This window comes from Lactuca sativa, chromosome 1 (genome assembly GCF_002870075.4).
Source record: "Lactuca sativa cultivar Salinas chromosome 1, Lsat_Salinas_v11, whole genome shotgun sequence".
Classification (NCBI taxonomy): domain Eukaryota; kingdom Viridiplantae; phylum Streptophyta; class Magnoliopsida; order Asterales; family Asteraceae; genus Lactuca; species Lactuca sativa.
Window position 1 is genome coordinate 241130393 of NC_056623.2, and position 14316 is coordinate 241144708.

Sequence of the window (14316 nt, forward strand, 5' to 3'; positions counted from 1 at the left end):
TGATATTAGTTTAGATTAGAAAGTTTTTGAAACATGTAATAGGTAAATGTAATTGACATTTGATGATTAAACAAAAGATTATTGTTTATAAGAAAAGTTAATATCTTATGTTAATTGTTTAGCTATTGTTTCACTTTGCATGTTTTGACTTCCAGAATAATTGAGTTTATTAAGAATAATTGAATTATTGAAACTGTCCACAATCGTTCATATGTTGGAAGTAGGTATGAATGAAGATTGTCATGAATTGGTGTGTAGATTGTCTAAATGGTATTAGACATAACAAAGGTTTGCTGCAACATTCATGAGTGCTTATGAACAAGTTTTGAGCATTGGAATAAACCTGCGCTTGCTGGAATCACTTTGGGGTGATCGCAAGACGATAATATCATATGGTCTTAAAACCTAGATATATGGTTTACTATTTACTAATTGGTTGTACATTGATAATGCGAAACCGCATCAGTAAATTGATGTCATAAAACGCATTGTTGTGTAAGGTTGATTAGTCGATAAGTAAATACATATAAGTCGAAGTTTATCTGTTAGTTTTATCCTAAGAGGGTAAAAGCGATATCACGGCCGCTCGATGATTTGATTTGACTTATGTGCCGGGCACGGTCATGACTGAATTGATGTGTTCAGTTAAGTTCTATGTCAAATAAATCAGGGATCGAGAAAATAGTTGCTGGACAATAAGTATGACAATGTTTCATGAAATTGTCTGCACGATATCAAAACAGAGGACTGTACGATCCCTTATCTAAAGGACAGGTTACTGATAAGATCAGAATTGACAGCACCTTTGAGAGCTACGATTGCTAATCGGATTGTGTTTGCGTTTATAGTTACTAGACTTATCCAAGTGGGAGACTGTTGGATTAGTGTCTAAGGCTGTAACTATATTTGGTAAGTACTTGACCCAATTGTGCATGGTCCTTTTGGGTTGCTTTCACCATAGCAACTTGACAAGGTGATTTATATAGAGAGCAGAGATATTATTATTAATGTATTATAAGAATAATATGTTAAAGGAATAATAATTTTATTAGATTAATATAAGTCATAAATTAATTAGGAATTAATTTGGTGATTTAAAGAGATTAATTGAAGAAAGGGGTATAAACTGTCAAATGTGTGATAGTTGTATTTTGAGCTAAGAATCCTTATGGATATGGGGTGGACGATTTTAGGGATGTGGATCACCTAGAAATCGTCCAAGGCCTTATCTAGAAGGGATATTGGATTGCTTTGAGGCTAAGTTATCCAATTAGGGTTTTAGGGTGAAACCCTAGGAGCTCACAGTATAAATAGACGCTTAGGGTTGTGGAAATCGGCCAACCTTTTTATTGGAGTAACCCAAGAGCCGATTTCCCTCTTCCTTAACTCTCTCAAATCATCTTCTTGCTAGTTGGTGTTTGTAAGCCATTAGAGGAGTGATAGTTGTGACTCTAATCTCCAAGAAGAAGAAGGTTTTCATGCAAGTAAGTCAAGGTATTACTCTAGATCTGTTTTCATATGTTTTGATTGTTAGTTTACATTAGATCTAGCCATGAAATTCTTGGATATATTGCATGTTCAATTAGAGAAACCTAGATCCAAGCTATAGGGTTGTATGTGCATATTGGAAAGATCTTATGTCTAAAACCCATCAGTGTAGTGGGCGTGTGTGTGCTTTTTGGGTTGGTTGGAGATCGTAAAGGACCACCATGGCAGCCTAACATGTTGGTTGTCGCCCATGTTGCTCTTTCTGTCACCACCAGCCATCGTGAGTGGTGGCTTTATGTGTGTGATTTGGTGTTTGTGTGTGTGGTTTTTTTAAGGTGTAAGGTTGTATGTTCCTTTCTTGGCAAGAAGTTGAAGAAAACCCACCACCACCACCACCGTGAGGTGGTGGCTGCCGCCATCTGCCACCATATTGTGTGTGCTTGGATTGTTGATTTATCACTCGCACCGCCACCGTGTGCGGGTGGCTGCCGTCGCGGGCCGTCACCGACCACCACTGCCCAAGGTGGCAGTTGGTGGTGCCCGATTTATTATATATATATATATATATATATATATATATATATATATATATTTATATAATTCGCTAATCATCTAAGTTAAGGAGTTGGAAAACCTAATTAGGGTTTAGAAAACCCTAATGTCAAGAAACCTAGTTTTGAAGTTGGTCAGGAACTGCGTTAAAACTATTAATTAAACATAAAATAATGCTTAATAATTCTCTACAATTTTCTTAATGCAATATTGGAATTAACGGATTAAGCCCTTAAGGGTTTAAGTGTGGAACACTAACCCTAGTTATGTTTTTATGTGAAAAACCCTAGAGTCAAGGAGATCTATTTGGACAATGACCGGGCACGTATATGGGCTGTTGAATGGATTATAATTTCACCAGAGAATGACTAAGTCAAACTGTAATCAGTCATACCCTTAAGTGATTAATTCCTTTAATGGGTTAAGTTTTCTTACTAACCGTAATCGTCATTTTATGTGAAACCCTTATCGTCATTTCATGTGAGGTGGTCACTGTTGCAAGTGACTATGATCTATGATTGGGTATTGACTAAACTATCTTCTTGTAGGTGATTGGAAGTGAGTTGAAGCTAGTAGAGTTCTTCGTTTCTACAGTGGTTATCTACGCGCATATTGAGGTGAGTTTTGCCTCACTATACCCGTGGGTGGAAGGCACTAATGCCGACCCACTAGTTTTGGTTTTCTTGTAGTAGAGGAATGCCTAAGGGATCTGCTAGACATGTGCTATTGTATTGACAATACTGCAATGATGTAGTGATATGTTAGTCCGTTTTGTGGTATAGATTATATTGATATGCTGTAGTGATCTGTTAGATCTATCTCCTGGTATTGAGTATGTAGCTTAGTGGTAACAACCTGTAGAAGTGTATGGACATGCATTTTTGCGCGCCCTAAAATTAATGTCCAATAAAAAAAACACGGAGGGCACCTATCATTAAAGGCGTATCGTCTACAAATGTCACTTTATAATTTTTAGTAAACGCGCATGACTCCTTATAGGTAAGGGGGAAAACAAAACCCCCCAAAATTTTGAACACCCGCCTTTCTCTTCCTCTGTACTCTCTACACCCGCCATATCAACTTCATTCTCTCTGCAAATCCGTTCCTCTATGATCGATTTTCACTTCCTTCTCTGTATAAACCCTAATCAAACATAACGCATTTGCAATGGTAATATCTTCTTTCACAAAATAGATGATTGACAGAAGAACTAGGGCTTTTGATGAATCAGACATCACCACAACAACGCCTACATCTGCTGCATCTTCTCCATCATCGTCTACCTCCCTATCACCTTTCTATCCTAATAATAACAACAATGCCACTTCTTCCTCACCAAATTACTTCTCGTCTTCTTCTTCAAGGTCAGGGTTCTTTTATGTTTTATGGCTTCAAAGATATTGATGTGCAAATTGATTCTCGTTGATCATGTAAACAGTTGTTTTCTTTCTTCCATTTTATTTTCTCACCTTAAATGATATCGTTTAACTTGCCAAGATCTTGAAGTAGCAGGGCTTAAGATTTACTAAATGTAAAGGGTTTGTAGGAAATCTTCTAATTGGAATGATCTAGGGTTTAAGAGATAGACCTTAGCTTTAAGTTGTTGAATTGATGTCCAATTTTGTTCAAGAAGGAAAAATCCGCTTTCTCTTCTTACACCAACTTCCTTCATCTTTCCCCTCATTTCTATATCTTCTTAACTAATTCAAAGAGGATGCATCTGATCGTTTAACGGTATCATGAATCAATTGGCTTTCTATCATGAGGAAATATGATAAGGTTAAAATTTTCTGATTTTTTTGTTGATGCCTCGGTATTCTCAGCTCTTGTAAACTGCAAGTTGTACTAGACGTGATTCTAATAGAAAAGCATGTGAAAGCTTGTTTGATTCTATATTCTACTCATTCTTATTTGATTGTTTGATTGTTATTGCTGTTTGATCACTGGTAAGATCCTTTCAGGACCTCACAATTGGTATCAGAGCGAAACCAACATCAAAGGCACTCTACAATCGATTTTGGACCGAGTTCTCACCTGTTTGTGACTAAAGTTGGTGATTTCTACAAAAGGGTTCTCACCTGTATTTGACCAGAAGCTTAATTTAATCGTAAATAATTTAATTTATGTTTCATATTAATTAAATAATAATAATAGATTCTCAAAGTCAAACAAACCACCATGAGCTGGATTCAATTATGAGCACAACCACCTGAATTCCTAGACTCTTATCTGCTGAAGGTTTCCCAGAATGGAAGTATAGAATTGAGCAGTACATAAAAATGAAGGACTTCAAAATCTGGAGAAGCATAATAAAAGATCCTGTCAGAATAACCACTACTGTTGCAGGGCAAGTGGTTGACAAGAAGATGGAAAACTACACTGATGAAGACTTTAAGAAGGTTGAAGAGCAAGAAAAAGCTTTGGCCACCTTGACCATGGCACTATCTCCAGACATTGCTCAAGGTTTCAGGGAGTAAAATTCTGCTAAGGCTTTATGGCAAGACCTAATCGAGGTCTATGTAGGGAACGAAGATATGAGGGAGAGTCGCCAAGATATGTTGCGAAAACATTTCAATATGTTCAACTACGTTCCTGGAGAAAGTCTTGAAGCACAGCTGCAGCGGTTGACATCTCTCAACACTGAAATGACCGTAGCCGATATTTTCTACACAAAGTATGAGATAAAAAAGAAGCTACTGAATGCTCTTCCAAAGTCTTGGGACATGAATTTAGCTGTCATGAAGAAGACTAAGGATCTCAACCGGCTCTCTCTTGCTGAAGTGATGGCTGTCATCAAGGCCTGTGATATTGATGACAAGCAACGAGAGATCAACAATATGAACTCATACTCAGCTGCGAACCATGGAATTTCTTCTAAAAATGCTCTTTCATCTCTCACTTTTCCTTCTGCAGATCAATCATTTGCTACTCAGGAAGCTTAGGTTCAGTCCTTCCCCACTCCATCAGCTTCCTTTACATCAGCCATGCCTCTCTCTCAGAACCAATTGTTCGTGGCTACTCAAGTTGCTTCCTCCTCCAATGTGGCTTCTTCTTCAAAAGGAAAGGAGGGCGATGAAAATCTCGCTCTTGCTATAGGGCTTGTCAATTGCTACAATGCACTCGTAGCTGGTGTGACAACCCGAAATTTTCTATTCTGTACAACCCTTCGCTTCAATAGAAGTCAGATCCGCTCCTGCTAAATTTCAAGCTTTTTGAATAAGTTTGAGCATATTAGGATTAACACTTTAGGAGATAACAGGAGAGAGGATGCCCTAGAGTATTTTGTGCATCTTAAAAGTTTCAAAACTCCAAGAGTTTGGAGTTTACGGCTCAAATGATATTTTTGGACCAAAAACTCCATGGACTATATAAAGGGCACATAGCCATTTTTAGTTCATTTCTTCCATTTCAACTAGAGAAAAGCCCGATTCTCTCCCAAGGATCTTCAATCTTTTGTCCCAAATTGTAAGTACTTCAACCCCAGAGTGTATTAAAGTGTATTACATGCTTATATATCATTGAAAACACTCATGAATCATAAGAAAAAGGAGTTTACGGCCCAAGATCTTCTTGGACCATAAACCCTAATTTGGGTGCCAAAGTGCTCCCAACTCTGTCCTTATGCTTAGAAACGAGTATGGAACCTTCCCTAAATGTGTTTAGCATATAAAAATCACCAAGATACCCCATTTATATGTGTTTATGGTTTGGGGATCTCCCAAAACCATAAACACCCCAAAGTGTGTTATAATACACCATATTCCTTCCTTATGCCTAGAAACTAGCCTAGACTTTTGCCTTGAAGTGTTTAAGACTTGAAAACATCAAAATACCATAGTCCATAGGAGTTTACGGCAGCAAAGACATGGAGAAACGGTCCATGGACCGTAAACTCCATTTAGGAGTGTATTGATCCCACAAACACTTCCTAAGGCTTAAACATGAAGTAGGAATGCTTCAAATCAACAAATGGTCAAATGTTTATGATCTTATGGTCGTAAACTCAAGGGTTTACGACCGTAAACTCAATGGGTTATTGTCTTTAGGGAGTAAAGTCATGAAAGGGGTTATTTTGAACCCTAAACTCAATGCCCTTGTCCTACAACACTTAGATGCACTCCTTAGCACTTATAACACTTATATAAAGTGCTTATCATGTCCTAAGATGTCTTAACTTTGTTAATTAGTTGTTTAAAGAATAATTGGATACATATATGTACTAATATATGTTAACTAGGATCCTTGTGTGTGTACAAGTCTTCACTTGGCACTTAGCATCCTATGGCAGTCAATACATCCAAACCACCACCTACAGCTGAGTTCATACCCCATAATCAATGGTCTAAATGTTTTTAAATGCTTTTATGGGGGGGATACTGTTAGGTTTTGAGCATTCTAACACTCCTATGGTGTACATGCAACCCTATAAACCTTGGATCTATGTTTTCTCTATTATACTTGCAAATAAGAACTTTCCAAGGCTTTAATCCTAACTAGCATATTATGAAGTTCTTATACTACAAAGTTCTAGTTAGATGACATACCTTTTGATGTAGCTTGATGTCTTCAAGCTTTAAGAGCCTAGCCCCAATAGTGTGGAAGCCTCAAGTGGAATCACAAATCACCAAGACACCTTGGAAGACTTTAGAGAATATGAATACTTGGTTCTATCTAGTAAAATCGGCTAGTCCTTCTTAGTGTACCACACTAGTGCCAATTTCACCAACCAATGACATCTTTATATAGTATGCAGCCTAGGGGTAAATCCATGACCTTTCATTTCATATGATCCATGGGTTAAATACTCCATGGACTATCCATGAAAGCTTAGCCCAACCTAAATGAACTTGGCCCATTCCATATATATAAGAGTCCATATTTAATTAGTTCATTTTGATCACTTAATTAATTCTAAATTAATTCTTGATCAATACTAATTAAATAATATGATTCCATATTAATATATTAGAACTTATAATATATTAATATTAATCATAAATATACTATTTTCAAAAGATTATCCATATAAATTGTGCCGGTGAAGTGCAACCCAAATGGACCATGCCGGGTCAGGTCAAGTACATACCAAATATAGTTATGGACTTAGACATTAATCCAACAGTCTCCTACTTGGATAAGTCTAAAACTATTATTGAGTATGACTTCAAAACCTAACTGGCAATCGTAGCTCTTAAAGCCGCTGTCAAACTCTGATCTTGTCAACAAACTTGTCCATTAGATAAGGGATCATATATTCCTGCATTCCAGATATCATATGGACTGAGACATGGATTATAATTATTCTCTCTGTCCATTTGTTGTTTCCCGATTTCCGATTCATGACGACTGACTGATTGAACAAATCAAATCAGTCCTGGCTTGGCCAAGCACTCACATGTGTCATCATTAAATCATCGAGGGGCCCACAAATATCGCTTTTATCCCGAAGGTAAAAGGAATTGATAAACTTCGACTCATATGGCTTGTTCTACTACTTGTTGAATCATACACAAAGGCATGTTTTATAACACCGAGTTACCGAATGCATTTTCGTGCAATCAATGTACAACCAATTCATAGTAACAACTCATATCTCTAGGTTTGAAGAATATAAGATATTATCATCTCATGATCACCCGTGATAAAATCCATGAAGTGATTCCAATGAGCACGGGTTGAATCCAATACTCAGAACTTATGAGCACTCCTGAGTGTTGTAGCCCTTTGTCCAACACCTTAGACATCTACAAGCTAACCCATGACAGTCTTAATTCATATCTACTTCCAACATATGACCGACTGTGGATGGTTTGAATAACTTAGTCATTCTGGAGGAATAACCTAGTTTATTCTGGAAGTCAAAACATGAAAAATGAAACACAATAATAATCGAATCCAATATGGTCTCAGAACTTATGAATATAAATAAAACACCTTTTATTTATCACCATATGATTACACATTATTCATTATATACTGTTTCAGCTATCAACTTTATTCTTGAATTTAAAACAATAGTTGTCCCATGCTCCAAGCATGTACACTATGTTTTCTAAACACTAGTCATGCCACACACCAAGTATGTATACTATGTTTGTCTATGATCTTTACTTTGTGAACTAGATCAATGGAACATAACTTCAATGATTCTCTTTTCACAGACCCAAATCCTTATTGCAAATGCAAGAATTCCAAATTCATGCCATTTACTGAAATCTGTTAGATTCTAAACTTATATGCATTGATCCTCTTGTAATGATTATGCACAAAGTCAGAAAGACTTGACAACAATCTTTACAGAGTATTCCAAAGGAGATCAGCTCCTTGGAAACATCCTTCTTGCATTAAGTTTCCTAATCTTACACAGATTGAATAATTTCTAACTTTGAACCATTTCCATATTCCATTTTGACTATCACTTCTGAACAAGAGTTTCCTCCTTACAGATTATGTCAATATGGTCCTTCCAGAATTATCACTATACTTCCAACTGTCCTTGAGCAACCAATCTTTGGTAAACCTTAGATTGTCCTCGACAATTGTTTAATCCTTTTAGTCATATCCAATTCTAGACCTTTTCCCTTCTTAATGCCTCAGGCATTTGGAAAATTTTAGAAAGGATGAATATAGCACATGTAATCGATCCTATATCTGAAGCATATGGGACACGATTCATGATGTCTCACATAAAGACTGAACCAGTGTTTTGCTATAACATTTCCATTTCTATTTGCCAAGTTCTCATAATTCGTATTATGAAAAGGGATGCGGTCATCATAATCGAATTTTAGAACGCTAATAATGGACTCATATACATAATTTCTTTATGTTGAGCCATTCCAACATGAAATTCATATACATATCCTTGACTAAATGATTAAAACCTCACGATCTAAGCTTATAGATTTGAGATGAAGTATAATTTCCTCTCCCTTAATTATAGCAAAACAACTCTTTCCCAATTGAAACCTTTTGTTTTCTATAATTAACATTGCTAACTTGCAATACTTTATCATAATTATCATGCTCCCACTAACATGATGATTATTAGCATAACACTTATGCTCCCACTAGCTTTGACATGTACTCAGAAATTAGCTGACTTTCTTACCAAAGTTCAGATTTCTGATACTAGATTGCTTTGATAAAACTTTATCAAAATCATACACCTTCCCTTAGATAGCACACTTGTGTATCTAAACAATTATGAAGAGGGATGCCGTAATCATAATGGTTAGGCCTTTTTGCCACTTCTCACAAGTCCATGTTAGTGTGTCGGTAAACCACACACGCTCCACTAACTACTTTGAGAATGCAAATATCACAATTGCTATCTAGCTAACATCTACTTAGTGAAAGTGTTTCCTCACCATCATTTTCATGAATCGGAGAGAAACCTTATGACACTTAGATTTGCTGGTGTATGTGTTCTTATCCATGTGAATTTTCATAACCATATTCACAAGACAAGGATAATGACAAATCCAAACTCATATGGATTGAACTCAATCTTAATTTCTTGCCACCTGGCAGCTCAAGGGCCTGCCATTGCTTCCAAGTTGTTGTGCAACCAATTAAGAACTCTAAGAACTCATATGCAAAGCCAACTTTAGTTCAAATGGGCACAGAATATGTCAACACGATAGGTTATGAACCTCGAGTCGTGTGCTAGTGAAGAACTTCAGGTTTTATTCTTGATTAGTTCTTGAGACTTTCAAGACTTTTAAGACTCCCACGGTCCTCTTGACATATAAGACTTTCTTGTCAGTTATTCTAGAGATAGTGTGGATTCTAATCAAGACAAACACTTCACAAAATTGGCCTAAGTTGGTCTTTGTTTTATCCAAAACATCACAACTTACCAATTTCAAATGTACAAGAGTAGAAAACTTTTACTCTTACATTTAACAAGTGTTTTAAACCTTCTTTAAGACATGTCACTCAAGTTACAATCTTGGAGTATGACTCTAAGACTTGTATTGGAACAAAGTATGACTCATCTTCTTGATTTAACCATTTCAACAATTCAAGATCCCTCTTCTTAGTCATAAGAATGCACTAAGATTTCGTTAGAGAACTAATTGTGCTATGCTTTCTTAATCATTAAGATGATCACAAAAACTGATACTAAAGTATTCTCCCATCTTTTCAGATTTGAGAAACTTTTATCCTTCTGCCTAATTTGATTCTTCTTATTCGCTCTACCTTACATTGAAACTTTTCCAATGTTTCAAAATTATACTTTGGCCAGTAAGTATAACCATATTTACTAAGCTTTAGTAAATTATGACGAATAATATTATCGATCTTTTGTGGTGGACTTGACCAGTGCACAAGAATGTGTACTCGATCCCTTAGTCCTTCATTTGACTCACACATCCATGTGATCAAGTAATTAGTCTTAATTTTCCAATACTTGAAAGTTCTCATTCATCATGCTATACAACTTGCATGATTCCAAGTTCCGGTCCAATTGAAACTTGGGTGATGTGAATCTTTCCTTATTTGGTAAATGTAGACATTACCACAAATGAAAGAATTAATTTCATATTTCCACTCTTGCTCTTAATGGAATCTTATAAGCAACAAAAAATTTCCACAGACGCCATTGTAAGGATATTTTAAAATAAATAAAATTAAAATTTTCCTTTTATTTAAAAAAAAATTTGCGGAAGAACTTGTCCTTACAATCCATATGAAAACTTGTTTTTATCTATTCCTAAGCAATATCTCATAACTCCTAAGAAGTAGCTCAAGAATCCGATCTTCAAACTACGCGATAGAAATCCATCTATGCGATCAGATTCAACATATTATTTCTTTAAGTTTCTTCACTTTTCTTTGATTCTTAAAACATCAACATGTGACCCAGTCACATCAAGTATCAAGAATCTCAGAATAGAAACTTAACAGAGTTAGATAGTGGACTTTACCTGAAGTAGAGTCAAACTTATTGACTTTAACATCCTTAGGTAAATTTGGCAGCTTCACAACCAATGCCCCTTTCTTTGGCAATATAAACATATGAACCCTTTGGTAATGGTACACGGGACTATCACAGACTTAGCTTTTCTCTTTACCATTTGGTCAACTGAGTTGACTATGGCCTATCCCTTTCCATTGGGAAGAGAATGCTTTTGTGGATTTCCTGTGTCATTATTGTCAATGTCCATCAAGTTTTTAGAAAGTTGATCTTAGCAAATAGATAAGATCATTAAGGGTCTTGTCATTGTCTATTTCATAGGTGTCCCAAAGGAACTCACTATGTGACTTAGAAAGTGATTGAACCACCAACTTTCTCAAGACTTTGACACCCAACTCTCCCGGCTTGTCAATATGTGACTACATCTCCAAAATGTGACCACACATAGACCTTTACTTGCCAATAGGGCTTGAGCGACCTTAAAATTTTCAAGAACTTGTGGGTTAGGGAGAATAATTGAAGGAGGTGAAAGAAGTATGATTTCCAAGGGATATCATCTTCATTTAGGAAAGCTTGTTTCAAGAGATTTGGGAAGATCATAAATGTCTAAACCAGACATGTTTTGGGAGATATTCAAGATAGTTGATCTAAAGTCCTTAATATGACACCCAATATGAAATATTAAGGCTAGGACCCAACAAACTATTTTATAACTTAGAAGAGGGATGCCGTAATCGAAGCTATAAAATATTTGAAGGTAGGTGAATGACGATTCACCAATATCCACCAAGATAAACGAAATGTATAATTAGGTTTTTAATTGGATTTGAAACTCCTAGATCTGTTGAGATTCATTGAACTGTTCAATGGCATGTTTCAATCTCGAGTGTGCCCTTCAGGTTTTATAACTGGGATGCCAAGGATCACAAAACAAGGTGTGAAGTAACCATGCAAATTACTTGGTACCCTTAAGTGTTTAACCCTCAATCGATGTGCCGGTTAACCACACACGCTCCATCGATACTATGATAAACATTAAGTTACCCTATGCCTACCTTGTTAAATACGAGTTAGTGTGCCGGTTAACCACACACGCTCCACTAACCGACTTAAATAAAGTGCAAAGTGTAATTTCATGGATTAGCACCTTATTCACATTTTCCTAAGTAACTAAGATTGGGTATTATTAAGAGTTTAGTTACTTAGTATTTATAATTAATACTTTTAATGAAGGAAGAATTATAGTCCTATCAAACCCGTTCGGCTAACGACCCTCCACCGGTCAAGGAAGCGGTGGATGAGAGTGAACACCCATTAAACTGCCATTTTATAGGCAGTAACCTTATACCCCCCTTATAGGCCGGCTTTGTGAATGAGGCCTACTAACGGTAAGACTGACTTTACTCTTATACATATATATAAATATTATTAACTTATAATATTATAAATTATAAGGGTTGAATTTTAACATTTAAAATTCTAAGGGCTAACTTGGAATTAAAGTATTCATAAGAGAAAACTTTTCAAATTCCAAAACTTGAGGGCAAGTTTTGTAACTTTGAAAACTTTTCCTATTCCATAACTTATGTGTTTAAAGTAGTTTTAATCCAAAAACTCTTCAAGTTCCATAACTTGAGGACATGTTATGGAAGACTTTAAACTAATAAAAGAATTAACTTTTCTTTATTTTATAACTTATGGAATTAATTAAGGTTACATATTTTATTACTGAATGAAGTGACTCTTGAACCTCCATAACTGAAGGACAAGACTCTTCATCTTTTGCAACCATTGCCAACTTTTATGAGTTTTATGAAACTTAAATATGACTTTTCATGTAACTTGAGCACAAGTTACACAAACACATTTTAGAATCATCTCTTAGATTAAAATGAATTGAAAACAACTATTCAATTAACTTATCTATTAATTTAAGCACCTCATATGAACAAGATAATTCAATCAACTTTTTCCATGTAATTAGCATAACACTTAAACTAATACAAAACATGAATATATTGATAATTATCTTTGAAATTGGATTAGCATGAACATTACCACATCAAAAACAAGTTTATAAGTCCAAAAACATCTTAGGGTAATGTTCCTGGTCCAATTCCAGCCAAAAAACTCGAAAATATGCTGTCTGGGGCTCCTACTCGGCGAGTAAATGAACCTACTAGGCGAGTTCATCAGTGGACTCAGCGAGTCCAGTGCCCAGAAAGCCAGAAAATCGAGTTTTTCAGCATTTTTCAGCAATTTGCATCACGTATAATTGAAAACAAGCCTAGGCTCTGATACCACTGTTAGGTTTTGAGCATTCTAACACTCCTATGGTGTACATGCAACCCTATAAACCTTGGATCTATGTTTTCTCTATTATACATGCAAATAAGAACTTTCCAAGGCTTTAATCCTAACTATCATATTATGAAGTTCTTATACTACAAAGTTCTAGTTAGATGACATACCTTTTGATGTAGCTTGATGTCTTCAAGCTTTAAGAGCTTAGCCCCAATAGTGTGGAAGCCTCAATTGGAATCACAAATCACCAAGACACCTTGGAAGACTTTAGAGAATATGAATACTTGGTTCTATCTAGTAAAATCGGCTAGCCCTTCTTAGTGTACCACACTAGTGCCAATTTCACCAACCAATGACATCTTTATATAGTATGGAGACTAGGGGTAAATCGATGACCTTTCATTTTATATGATCCATGGGTTAAATACTCCATGGACTATCCATGAATGCTTAGCCCAACCTAAATGAACTTGGCCCATTCAATATATATAAGAGTCCATATTTAATTAGTTCATTTTGATCACTTAATTAATTCTAAATTAATTCTTGATCAATACTAATTAAATAATATGATTCCATATTAATATATTAGAACTTATAATATATTAATATTAATCATAAATATACTATTCTCAAAAGATTATCCATATAAATTGTGCCGGTGAAGTGCAACCCAAATGGACCATGCCGGGTCGGGTCAAGTACATACCAAATATAGTTATGGACTTAGACATTAATCCAACAGATACAAGTTGAATACTTATAGTTATTATATCAATCACATGTGATTAATAACTACCAAATCAATAGTTTTCTTACTGTTCAAACTGTTTTACAAAACTCTTTATTAAACTGTGTTACATACTGTATGTTTCCTTTCAAACTCTGTTATAAATGTGTTTTGAACAAAGGTTTCCTTATACTTAAACTGTCTTATCAGACAAAATACTTTCAAATCATTTTATAAACCGACATCAAGTCATCGTTTCTTAGTATTAAACTTTCAAAGGTTTTACAAAACTTATTTTATGCTTTTATATTGTCAAATA